At 39.6% G+C, this 13,184-nt stretch overlaps 1 protein-coding gene across 14 annotated transcripts in view; it reads left to right on the forward strand.

Annotated features, from left to right (window-relative positions):
- Window positions 1-13,184, forward strand: part of GRIP1 (glutamate receptor interacting protein 1) — a 303,224-nt gene that overhangs the window by 232,688 nt on the left and 57,352 nt on the right. The gene's annotated exons all lie outside the window — the stretch shown is intronic.

Below are 13,184 nucleotides of genomic sequence, written 5' to 3' on the forward strand. Positions count from 1 at the left end.
GAGAAGAGAATAGAGGAGAGAAAATTTCTCAAAAAATACAGAGGTGGCAAATCATGGCTTGAAAAATGAGCTTACATTATACAAACTTTGATTGAACTCACTGAAAATATGGAAGTTTTTCTGGGAAGTCAAGTAGATCAGATGATTTTTAACAAGAAATTTGGAATTTACTTGTTTCCATTTGTATTGGAAATTGTCATATCTCCTCAAGTTTTTCAAGATACAGAAAATTCATAGCAACAAGAAACAGAAATAATCATCAGTCAGACTGGAATATTTCTTGTCTGTTTGGGGATTTTTTACTTGTTTTTCTACTCAGTTCCACAGTCAGGTTTCTAGCCTAGCAGAAAAGCAGCCTCCTAGGGATTTGTGAAATAGCACTGTCAAACTTCAAAGCCTTGGAAAAGATTAATACTGAAAAGAATAATGTCAGATATTTGCTTATTCTGGAGCAGCCCTCTTTATTCTTCTCTGAGACAGAGATTTCTCTTTTTTTATTACAATATATGTCTCTGTTTATTTAACTGTCAAGGACTGAAGTGGCAGGTTTGTGTAGTGTCTGGCAGGCCTGATGGACAGTTGTACAGATTCATGTCCAGAAAGGAGGGGACAGCTCAGATGAGCTCTAACTTCTGAGGAGAACTAGAATTTAGGTGTTTTCATTTGTTTCTTCTTTTTCTTTGAAAGACGATGGATGACCAAACCCCATCTATCATCACAATTAATCAATATTCTTTCTACTCCACTTTTTCTAAAATTAACTCCTGGCTTTAGACAAAGTTCCCAGCAAACTTTCATTTCAGAGAAAACTCCCATCCTATTTTCCCTCTTTTCCAGGGGGAGAGTCAGCCTCCATTTCAGTGAGGATCTTTGGGAAATCTTCAGGTTTGTGTAAGGAGGAGACCACATGATGAAATACTCTGTTGTGACCTAAATTGCAGCTTGTTCAAGGCAGGAACCTTCTTTTCAGTTCCATCTAAATAGAGTTCAGCTCAGGAGGATATAGAACTTACTTGGAAATTTCAGACTTGTAACTCTATAAAGGAAGCACCTACCAGTCAGTCTCTTCAAGTCATTTTCTGTCTGAATAAACTCTCATTTGTTCTCAGCACCAAATCTAGATTTATCATTCCTGCCTGCCTGGCAATGAATGTGTTATCCAACAGAAATTAAAGGAGGCAGAAGAACCTGAGACTTGTGGAATCAGAAAGAAAGAAGGAAAAGGAAATCAAACACTGGGAATGGTGATCCGGGAGTGTCTGCAAGAAGAAATAAAGAGGGAACCAGTAGACTGTCTTTCTAATGCACTGTGATTTTTTTAGATATTACCTAGAGCCTAGTAGGTTTTGAATTTTTTCCAGTTTGTGTGCCCTGCATAGCATTTTAGCAGTGGCAAACAAAAGATTTTGTTGAGAAGCTCTCTTGTGCGGTTATGTTGTGACCATGGTGCAAAGGCTGAAAAATCATTCCTCCTAATCCATGGAATCCTGACCCAGGAAACCTCTGCTGATTTAAATCTATTCTTAGTTCTGTTCAAGAGCAGGAAAGTCAAAGTTGGGAGTAAATGTGAAAGAGAGAAAATTAATCATGAAGAGAAATTTAAGAATTACAGTAATGCTACTCTTTTTCCCAACTCTTATGTTACCCATAAACTGTTTGCAATGCTATCTAAGGGTTTATGTCAATTTGAAAATAGGCTAAAACAATGGAAACCATTAGGTGTAATGTGACTTATCAATAACTGGTACTTGAAAATAGACTAGTAGATTAGCCTGTTTGGAGGGGGCAGAAACAATCCAAAAGTTACACAGAAGTCCAGTAAAACTGTATTCTGTAGGGTCTTCTGGTATAAGCTTTCAGTAGAATATATTACTCCTAGGGATATAATTGTAGCACTATTTGCTTTAATGCCTTCTCTTCTGTTAGTGGATGGTAATATCCTATAAAGCAGCATTGCATGTGGCCAGAACTGGAAAGAGCCATAAAATACATTCTGGTAGCATGAAATTGGAACTTGATTTGAAACGGTTTTACTAGATGAAGAAAATAATCCTGAACCATATTTCAACTACAGTCCTGTAGCATGTAACAGACTTTTCTTACTCCTGTAAGCATAAGCTGTTTCAAAGGTGTTATATTTCTTAAAGTTTAGTTCTTCCAGCTGAAGTCTTCAAGAGGTCACTTGGGAAGCTTGTACACTTTATTGTTTCTGGACCCTAGACAAATTGGAGTGAAAAAAAGCATCAAGGGGTTCTGTGGAGAGCAATCAAAGGTGTATATAATGTAAGAGATGTGGTTATTCCTGTTGAACTCTCTAGGGTTACACCTGTGCTTGCTTAAGTATATCCAAAGTCTCCTGCTCAGCTGGGCCCCAGGAAATAAACTTGTCAGTTCAGCTTCTTGGAGGAGATTTTTTTTTTAGACTCTGCTGAAAATATTTACAGATTGGTGTGTGGAGTGTACTGCTGTGTAGTTTCAAAGAGACTTTGACGTCGCAGGAGTTTGAAAATACCAAGATAATCTCTGAAGAAAAATTGGAAAAGCTAATTTCTGAGGAAGTATTTTATAATGGGATAAAAGTTACATTTGAAGTTGTCGAGAGTGCAGTCTTCCAAATGTCTTTCTGGTTTTTTTTCCAAAACACATTCTCCAGTCTTGAAGTACTGTGATTGCTTACCTTTCTTGTTGATTTTAGGGGAAACTACCTGCATTTTTTAATTTTGTGGTGTTTTAATAATGCTGTACTTCAGTATTTGCAAAGGACATGGATATGGTGACTCACTCTACACATGATCTTTGTGGGCTTTACTACTTTTCTCTGTAATCCTTACACCTTAAGTGTCTAACCTTTCTGGTCTTGTGGCTCACCTGTTTTTATCTGGTGATGGGAGATGTCTGTATAGTACAGCTCTCTGTGCCCTGCACCTGCTCCCTCATTTTGAGGAAAGGGAGAAGTAGAGGCAAGGTGGTAGCCAGCCGTGACTTACTGCCACTGTCAAGATAATTTTGCAACCTGAATCCTCTCCTGTGGCAATCAAATAGAAAATATTCATTCCAAGATATAAAGTTAGGTTGGGGAGACTGAAATTCTCACTGTTAGGCAGTGGTCAGATGAAGTATCATAATTAACTGCTCACAGCTAGAGTTATAGTGAGAGTTAGAATGCAATAATAACAAGCTACAAAGATTCACAGTGCCTGTGTCTAAAACAAGAAATAAAAGTTTATCAGTACATTGAAGCTGAAGAGATGCAGTTTCCTTTCAGGTTTTCAAAGATGTGCCATGATGCCACTGGGATCTGTGTTGTCTCTGTAATTGGGGTTGCATGTGCTTGGGTAACCTTCCATATTTTCTCTGAAAGGGAGCAATCAGACAAGTTCAAAGGTAATAATTACCTTGAGTTTAAATTCTGGCCATTTTTATATAACTCTAGTTTATAAATGACTGCTGATGATCTTTTGAGCAACCTAATTTTTAAGTCTTGGATGCTCATGCTGGGGCAATCTTTGAATCAAGAATACTGTAGGTAAACAAAACTAATAGCTTTTGCCAGAACTTTGGTAGAAAATGAAGCTTTTTTTAGTTGTTTGCACTTGTGAGACACAACATCTTTCTCTCTTATCTCTTCAATGGGCGTTTGTTAGTTCAAACCACTCTGTGGTGTTCAGGAGAGAAGAAACATATTGCACTTTCAAATTCCATATGTTTCTCTGGCGTCTTTAACAGTTTTTGCTCTATTTGAGCCAGAATAGATTTGCTGGAATGTGGCACCCTGTAAGCATTCTCTACAAAACAAAAATAGTCAACTTGTTTTCTGTTGCAAATCTACCAGAGTCCCGTGACACAGAACCACTTGATTTTAACTAGAGCAACACTCTCTATTTTCTGAACTCAATGTTTGACACTGATAGGACTTTATAGAAAGGGAATTATTGATGCAGAAGTTTGCTGGTAAATCTTTTTGCTAGCCTCATGCAAGACTTCTGCCTCTTTAAGTTCACCCATTAAAATCAGCTAATTAAATAATTAGTTAATGAATGCTGTAATGATCTTATGAAAGTATATTTAAAGAAATCTGCTTCGCCTTTTCTGCCCTGGCAGGAAGATCACTAGGGAGAGAAAATTTGCACAGTTTAAAGATCAGGCGAGATAATCTGTGGTCTAGTGTAGACTTTCAGTAATTTGTGGAAGGTGAGAAATAGAGGAGAAAAGAGAACTTATGGGCTGACCTTAAAGTTTCATAAAGCAACATCACTCAAGTACATCCAGAGCTGTGGAGACCCTTAAAAGCCAGAGATTTTACAAGCCCGAAGGAGCAGGAGCCACAGGGACTCAAAGGGCTGACTTAAGGCCTTCATAAGCCTTACAAGTGTTGCAAGACCTTGAAAGTTGAAGTAAAGTCAGAAACCCTGTACGATTCCACACTGCCTTTTTCTTTCTGTTGCTTTACAAATTTAAGATTTACATTTCCTTTGTCTCATATAGAGTTTTGACAGAACAGATAGGTACCACACTCTAGCATTTGACTGCAACTGCAGATCTCCTGGCTATCACAGGGTGATAGATTTAGATCCCTTGAAATTCTAAGTATGAATTAGTTGCTTAAAACTTTGAAGATGTTTTCTTGTCTTATGTTGTTTCAGAGACAAATAGAATGAAATTCATGTGCAAAGCAAGGGTCATAATAGCTGTATTAATTGAAACATTAAATACTGCTACACAGACACGCAAGTTACGTTGCAAGAGAATGCTGGAAGTCAAAAAGATCAGTATTCCACTTGGGAAATGTCGAAGTGAGACTGTCTGCTCAGCCACTGTCCAGAGTCCATGCAGTGCAGTCACAAGAGCCACAGGAGAGATAATAACCTTTTTATGCAGCTATTCATTTTGAATTTTATTTCTGTCTCCAGTGTGTGACCACAGGCTTATTGAAGGCACTGCCCAGATCCTTGTCGAAATGCAAAGTTATTAATTTCCTGGTGTTTTTTCCTGAGGCCCTAATCCTGCCACAGTTTGAGTGCTTCAGGCAATATGCAGATCTCAAGGAAAAAACCTCTGAGTCCCAAGGTCATTCTTCTGTATTGGATCTTTCTTACAGCAGAAGATGACACAGACATAACTCTAACAGTTCCAGAAATATCCACTCACAGATGTGTCACTAGGGTAGAGCACATGGGATTTTTTTGTCTCTCATGGAGGGTAATGAGTGATTCACATTCAGATACTCAAATCCATGTGCTATGGCATGTTAGTCTCATCTTACTGTGCAGTTTGTTTATCAAACACATGGCATGTTCTGCTGTCAGAGCCAGATGCCTACACCAGTATAAACTGACAGTCATAATATATATGATAAGTAACTTTCCTTTTTGTAATGCTAACAAGCTGTGCTAAGGCACAGGGAGGTGGTTCGAGACAGCCAGCACAGCTTCACCAAGGGCAAGTCCTGCCTGATGGACCTGTTGGGGTTCTATGATGGAGTAGCTGTATCAGTGGGCAGAGGAAGAGCTGCAGATGATCTCTCTGGACTTCTGTAAAGTTTTTGATACAGTCCCCCATAGCATCTTTTGCCCTAAACTGGAGAGAGATGGATTCAGTGGGTGGACTGTTGTTAGATGGATAAGTCACATCCAGAGGGTAGTGATTAATGGCTTAGAGTCCCAGTGGGCATCAGTGACAAGTGGACTTCCTCAGAGGACCAGTGTTATTTAATATCTTCATTGATGACACAGATGAAGGGATTGAGCTCACATCAGCAAACTGGCAGGTGCCATCCAGAGGGACCTGGACAGGCTTGAGCAGTGGGCCCATGGGAATCTCATGAGGTTTAACAAGGCCAAGTTCAGGGTGCTGCACCTGGATGGGGCAAACCCTGTTACCAGCACAGGCTGGGATGGACAGATCAGAGCAGCCCTGCTGAGAAGGACTCGGGGGTGCTGCTGGAGGAGGGGCTGGACATGACCCAGCCATGGGCACTCCCAGCACAGAGCCAGACGTGTCCTGGGCTGCAGCCAGAGCAGCGTGGGCAGCAGGGCAGGGAGGGGATTCTGCCCCTCTGCTCTAGACCCCACTGCAGGGCTGCAGCAGCTCTGGGTCCCTGCACAGGGGGGACAGGGACCTGCTGCAGCAAGTCAGAGGAGACCACCAAGATATCAGAGGGCACCTCTCCTATGAGGGAAGGCTGAGAGAGCTGGGTTTGTCCAGCCTGAGAAGGAGAAGGGTTTGGGTCACCTAATTGTGGCCTTCCAGTACCTGAAGGGAGCCCACAGGAAAGATGGAGAGAGGCTTGCTGCAAGGCTTGTAGTGACAGGACAAGGGGAAATGGTTTCAAACTGAAAGGCAGTACATTTGATTTAGATATAAGGAAGAAATCCTTCACTGTAGTGTAGTGAGGCACTGGAGGTAGCCCAGGGAAGTTGTGGCTGCCTCATCCCTAAAACTGTCCAAGACCAGGTTGGATGGGGCTCTGAGCAACGTGATGTAGTGGAATGAATCCCTGCTTATAGCAGGTGGGCTGGAACTAGATGATCTTTAAAGTCCCTTCCAACCCAAGCCATCCTGTGATTCCATCTAGTGTAGGATATGATTTACCCTTGGCATGAGAAGCCTGAGGCTTGTGATTTTTTTTCTGCTGTTGAGTTTTCTGGCTTTCAGTTCTGCTCTTTTCTGCTCAATAGGAAGAATGGGTTATTCCTTTTAACCCTTTGTCTCTCATGCTGCTACTAAATACGATGTGCAGACTTCACTTAGTCTCACCATGAGCTGTAAGATGATTGATACCAATCAGTTTGTTGTAAGTTCCTGCTTCCTTACCTGCTTTAATCTACTCATCTTCCTTAAAGGAAATATAAATACCTTTTTTAACACCTCTTGATATAAATGGGATAGCTTGGAAACCTAAGGTAAATAGGCATTATGGTTTAAAAAAATACAGCTTTTTGGGCTGGATTCAAATTCAAATTGAAATTCTAAAAAACAGTCCTTGATTGATCAGGGTTTTTTTACGATCAAGAGATACAACTGCTGGCTATGATAGTGAAATAAAAAAAACGCTTGCATTTGGCAACCAGTGCTGTTGATCCCTTTCAGCCTTTACAGAAATTGTGATATAGTCTGATACTTAAAAGCAGCAGTCAGGTGTTCTTCCCTGTTGCATAACCTTATTTTCCTTGCAGTTCCCTCTTTATTCCTTACACACCTCCTGCTCATCTCATTCACTGCTACTCCTCAAAACTTATGGTGCTTTCACCTATGGGTAGGACATTTGTTTCATTGTGAGGACTGCTGAGCAGTGAAAGAGGTGTAGAAGGGGGCCTTGTAAGAAACAAATTTTTCTTTCCTGGGTTGCATGAGCAACTCTCAGTTTGTGGCTCACCAGTTCCTGTGTAAGCTTAGATCCTGAACAGCATTGATGCATCATTATGTACCATTACCTGGGTTTCTCTGCCAGAAAAACTTCAAGCTTCTGACATCCATACTAGAATAGTTCCTCAAAGGAGGGAGAGCCACTAAGCCCACCAGCCTGCTCTCTGTCAGCAGGTTATCAGACCAGCTGTCCAGCACAGTGCACATGTGATTGATTCCTGGAGACCAGAAGAGTCTTGATACACACATGGCTGCAGGGTTTCAAAGGTGTTTGCTGAAAGTGGAGAACTGCAAGGGTTCTGGATCTCATGTTCCTTCCTATCTATTTCATGGAGGATTGATGCTTTTTTCTTCTATTCTTTGTTCTTATCCTGGTTCTGAGCTGCATTACTGTCTTTTTCCCAGTAGCAGCCTGATTTTTCCTTTCTCTGCTGACCTAGTTTGAGTTGTCTTTTCTAGAAGGTCCTAAATCCCCAACATGCTATTCCCTCTCCTTACAGCCCAGTTTTTTCTGCTGTCTTTTGCCAAGTAAGGCTTAGGTAATTTTCCAACACATTTCTCTCACACTGCTGATTTCCCTCTTTTAAAGGCCTTTTGCAGTTTACATGCATGTCCTTCTTTAGCCCTTTCTCCTATCCCTGTCTCTTAGCAAACCATTCCCAAGTTTCTTGTTCTGCAGCTTCTTTACAGATCAATAACCCGCTCACCTCAGATCCTCCCCTCTTGCCCAAAAAGTCCTTCTCTCCCCTCTTAGCTCTTGATTCTGTCAGGTAGAGAAGACAGGGGGAACATGAATTTTTCCATATAAAGTTCTTTAGAATTTTCAGGGGGAGGGGCAGGGTAGGTGGGACAAACTATGTCTTTTCCTGATGACCTGTTTCAGCTAAAATAACTAAGGGGAGAGAAAAAAGTACAGTCTGAAAAAAGTAGCCATTGTAAGAAAAAAATCACACCAAGTATTTGTATTGTGGCTAAGTTGTAAGTTACAAGTAATTAAAAACAAGATGTTTTAATCAGAAAAGTATGATTTCCATGATTCCCAAGTCTGTTTGCCCAATATCTTTTCTCTGTATAGTTGTGATTTGCTGCTGCAGTTTAATAGCTGTCTTGCTCGGTGATTGCAGAAGGGAGGAGTTGTTGGAAGGATTTCATAAATCTTATAGGTATTTCTTTCTTTACAAACTTCTTGATCATCTCTAAAGAGATCCCTAAGAGTTTAGCTGAACTTGTTAAGTTACAAATTACTCTAACAGATCCAATTTAAATTTATCTCAAGTGCTTTTAAAACTATGACCTCATTAAAAGCAGTTTAATGAACATTGCTAGGTATGGGAGAAAAAAAAACTGTAAAGGTGAAATGAGAGTCCTTAAAACAGAAAACTAAGGGTACAATTTAATTATCATAAATAACTAGGAATGGGGAGGAGTTCCACTTCATGTATGAAAATATTCTGTTTTACTGAGTTCTGAGAGTAATGGAAAAAATTGTCTTCGAAGACTTGTCAGGGAGGTGAAACCTGTATTTTTATGCAGTTAATCTAAATAGTCTACAATTACAAGAAATCAATCTGATATACCAAATGTATTTCATGATGAGAATTCATTAAAGTAGACCCTTGCTAATCTATGTTAGTATCTCTTTACATCTCTTTACATGGTCTCAATATTTTAGATGCTAATTCAAGGGCTTAGATCCTCAAATGGAAGCAGTCTCTACCTCCTAAGAATGCAATAATTTGCTTCTTTTTATAAGTTATTAAAGATAGATAAATGATGGAAGGAGACGATTCTTGTAGTAATCACTCCTGTCCACCATCCAGGCTTCAAGAAAGCAGAGCAAAGCAGCAAATAACCCTCACAGACACTTAGCAAAAGATGGGAAATAAAGATTGATAAAATCTTTCCACTTCTCATGAGGGCTGTCCAGATCAACTACACCCTGGAATGCAGTGTGAAGGAGAATTGGCATCCCTACCATATGCTCATAACTCTGGTCAGCTGGAATTGGGCCAGTAATTTGACTTCACTGTTATTTGCATGCTGGTCAACAGAGACTATGATAACAGCAGGATAATGAGATATCCTGGCTTCTGCTTGTCTGGAAAAAAAAAAAATAAGCAGGTAGCTGCAGTACTTAAATTCAGAGTGCAGAGGTGAAAGTTTTATAGAAATAGTGATAATTAAGTTTTGTGGAGATAAAAGGATCTTTTGTATGTGCCATGCAATTCAAAGCAAGAGAAACTCTGTAATCAGAAAAAATCCAATTAAGAAAAAATACAGGCCCAGATTTATGTTCGTGACATTGCAGTCATCTGAGAGACTAAGGAATAAGAGACAGATCTGATTTGCTTTATACTAGAGAGAATTTGTGCTGGAACCTCAGAATCTGTCTTTTAAAGGGCCCATCTCTAATGAAATAACAGCAGAAAGGCAACAGTCCTGCCTCCATTCCAGGGAGAGGAAAACATTAAATGTCTCCCAAGACTTCCCCTGAGGGGAGGCTTTTAAAAAACCTGGAACTGAACCACTCCATCCTCTTGACTTTTTTTCATGGATATGAGACATCTGGACTGTGCCTGACAGATTAGGTCAAGGGGGAAAAACCCAAGAGTCCCTCAGGTCATTTGTGGGAACACCTGTACCAGGCATAATCTAAGAAGTTAAAATAGGATGCAGATTTTTATTTCTTTACAGTCAGGTTAATGGTTCATTAATCATTTCACAGAACATTTATGCTGAAAGGGGATGGATTTCAAAGGATGGATATTTTTAGATATTTTGCCTAAATACAACCTCAGTTAATGGTGTTTTAGTGCAAAACCCATGTGAATGAGACCTGAAGCTGATCCTGTGAGACTACACCATCTAGTACTCAGCACTTGGGAGATGTGTACTGTTCAGAGAAGACAGTAATAAGGTCTATGAGCTGGAAATGTAGGTAGTGGAGAAAATCAACATTTAAGGTGAACAGGTTTATCTTGAAATCAACATAGTTTCTCAAGATAATTGCACCAGTGCAACATCTTACAAGATCTTGTACTTCTCGTGGTAGTGCTCATCTGTACAGTGAGTGAATATTTGACCAGTCAGAACACTTTCTTCAACTGATTTCAGCTGGGATATACAATAGAACCCAAAGGCAAAAAGAAAAAGAAAAGCTCATGTCTTATATTTGAAGAGCTTTGCTTAAAGGGAAATAAACTGCAGACCTGTGTGGTTTTGTCCCCCTCCTCAGTTCTCACCAAATGGACACCCAGTTTATGCCAACAAATGTGTCTTCTGCCAGCATAAAAGTTTTATAATATAAGCATTGTTTACACCAGTAAATCAATGTTCTGTTTTCTTGCCAACATCAAATTAGGGATTCTACAGCCAACTCAAATCTGAAGTGTAGAAAATACTTGTATTGCAAAGACTTGACTGATGCAGATTACTTTAAAATTGTAGTGTTTAGAATGTTTGATCATACCAAATTACCACTCAGTCCTCTCCTTTCTACTAATGAAAAAAGGGCATTCCAGGCCCATTTTCTCTTTACCCCTTTGATAAGATATTTCTCTTCTGGTACTCTAGCATCAGCATGGGATGTACACACCTGAAAGAGACAGTTCTCTGCTAAGTTTTAGAGGTCATCTCACTTTGTATCTAGATCACAGCAAAAGTTCCTACCCTTGAACATGCCACAGAAACTGTTGGATGAACAGCCGCCATGTATTTCATTTTATATAGTTTTTGGCTTTCGCATAAAAGACCAGATTTCAAATTTCAGCATTTGATTTTATAAGTTGTGGCAAGGCTTTGATGCTGCTGATCTTCTCAGTACATCCTGTCATTCTTTAGTTGGATATGGAATGTGGGAGAAGCATCAGCTGCTATGTTTAAACTAGAAATCAGCTGCAAAGGGAAAGCAAACAAGAAAGGATGTGTCCTTTCTGTGCTTCTTTAAGATCTCTCTTGCAAGATTTTTTGTGTATATAGGAGAAGTTTTCTCTTGTCTTTGCAAAGTTCCTTTCAGTTCAGCTCTTCAGGGATTAGAAATATAAGAATTTAAGATGCCCATGCAGCCTTACTCAGATGCCTTGGTGCATATATTACATTACAAATTTTAATTGGAATGATTGCATACATTTTACCTTCCACAGTAACTTGCTGCATAATGATCTGAAAAACAGTCATGTGAGAGAAATGTTCTAAAAAAAAGCTGGTCTCATCTTGATGCAGATGCCTAAATAGGGCAGGTGAAACACATTTGTCAAATGCCACTTTTCTTGGGTGGTTTTAAGAGTTTAGGCTCAGGTGTGGCTACTTCAGGTCTGCCCTACAGAGGTTTGCATTTTGGCATGGTGGACCCCAACATAGGTGCCTTAAAGCATCCTCTCCAGACAAATGGGTGCTTTCAACCCTCATTTCTTTGATCCTTGTTTGTTTATCTCTACAGTGGGAAAAACACCATGCTTTTGCTCTGAAGTATGTTTATAAGAGAAAATCATTATTAAACGTGTGTTGTGGGGAATACTCAGAGGCTGCAGCATACAATAGCTCTCTCCCCCACCACATATGCTCAGAGAAGATTGAGAATACTGTTTAAGAATTAAGGAATGAGCTTGGAAAAAAAAAAGAGGAAAATGTTCCTACTCATTAAATATTCACTGTCTACCTTCCATATGATGCTCTTGAAGAAGGAAGTATATGTGCTTATTTAATTAAAGAGGGAAGGTAAAAATAATCCAGGCAGTATTCATTCTGGGGATCATTAGGTTTGAAATGCTTTGTGCCTACATGGTGACTGTAATATTTTTCTTTTAATGTCATTCTGTTTGTAAACAAACGCTTCTGATCTTTATTGGTGTACATGTATTTTTATGATGATTTAATCTGATGTTCTGCAGATTTTAATCAGCTTCTCATTTGGGTTTTTTACACCTTGAATAAGCACAGATTTTCTGTTAAGATCAGTGCAGCAGTGTTGTTTGGAACAGCCTTCTTCTGAGCACTGTGGCCTATAATTTTTCAAGGTCTTTACAAAAACCTTAGTTAAATTTGGGTAGATTAAACTGATAAAAGAAAAAGAATAACCAAAACCAAAGAAATAGACTGAAAAGAAACACAGATGAAAAAGGCTTTTCACAGTTTCTCCTTTACAGATATTCAGTGATTGCTTAATTATAAATATGATCAATAGAACATTTTCAAAAAGAAACAAGTGACCAGGCAGGGGCATGAGAGGACCTGGAGCCCCTCTGAGCCTGGCAACAGGAGCTGCTCTGGCAGGAGGTAAATGTCTTGTCCTGCAGCAAAGGAGGAGCCACGTGGGAACCTTGCCAAAGGTGACCCTGGCAGCAAGCTGGCAGGCTGTCTGCTGAGGTAGCAGATGATAGAGTGCCCTCTCATTGCTACTGCTATAACAGTTATGGGCCACTTGAGTTTCTAGAGGTTATTGCTTAGTTGGGATTTTGGGAGCAAAAATGTGGGGAGTTGGTTTTGCTGGAAATGTATGCAGCAGAGAACGGAGGATATAGAAGCTTTCTTTTACTTTAAATGTGTGAATACTCCCAGTAGTACTGTTCCTGTATACTTTGGATCAAGTACTGGGAAGGGAAAATCTGGAAATATGTAGGCAATCCTAGATTATTTTTGCAATGAGGGATGAAAGAGTTTATGTTTAGAACCACAGCTTTTGTGTTAAGGGCAATTTACCTAAACTACTTTTTATATTTCATTGAAATGTTTTTTGCTGAACTGTTGCTGAGGCAGTACCAAAGCAAAAAGAGAGGGCAGTTAATAACCTTGTTTTCTGACTCATTTTATCAAAGTTTGTA

Source organism: Erithacus rubecula (genome assembly GCF_903797595.1).
Source record: "Erithacus rubecula genome assembly, chromosome: 4".
NCBI lineage: Eukaryota > Metazoa > Chordata > Aves > Passeriformes > Muscicapidae > Erithacus > Erithacus rubecula.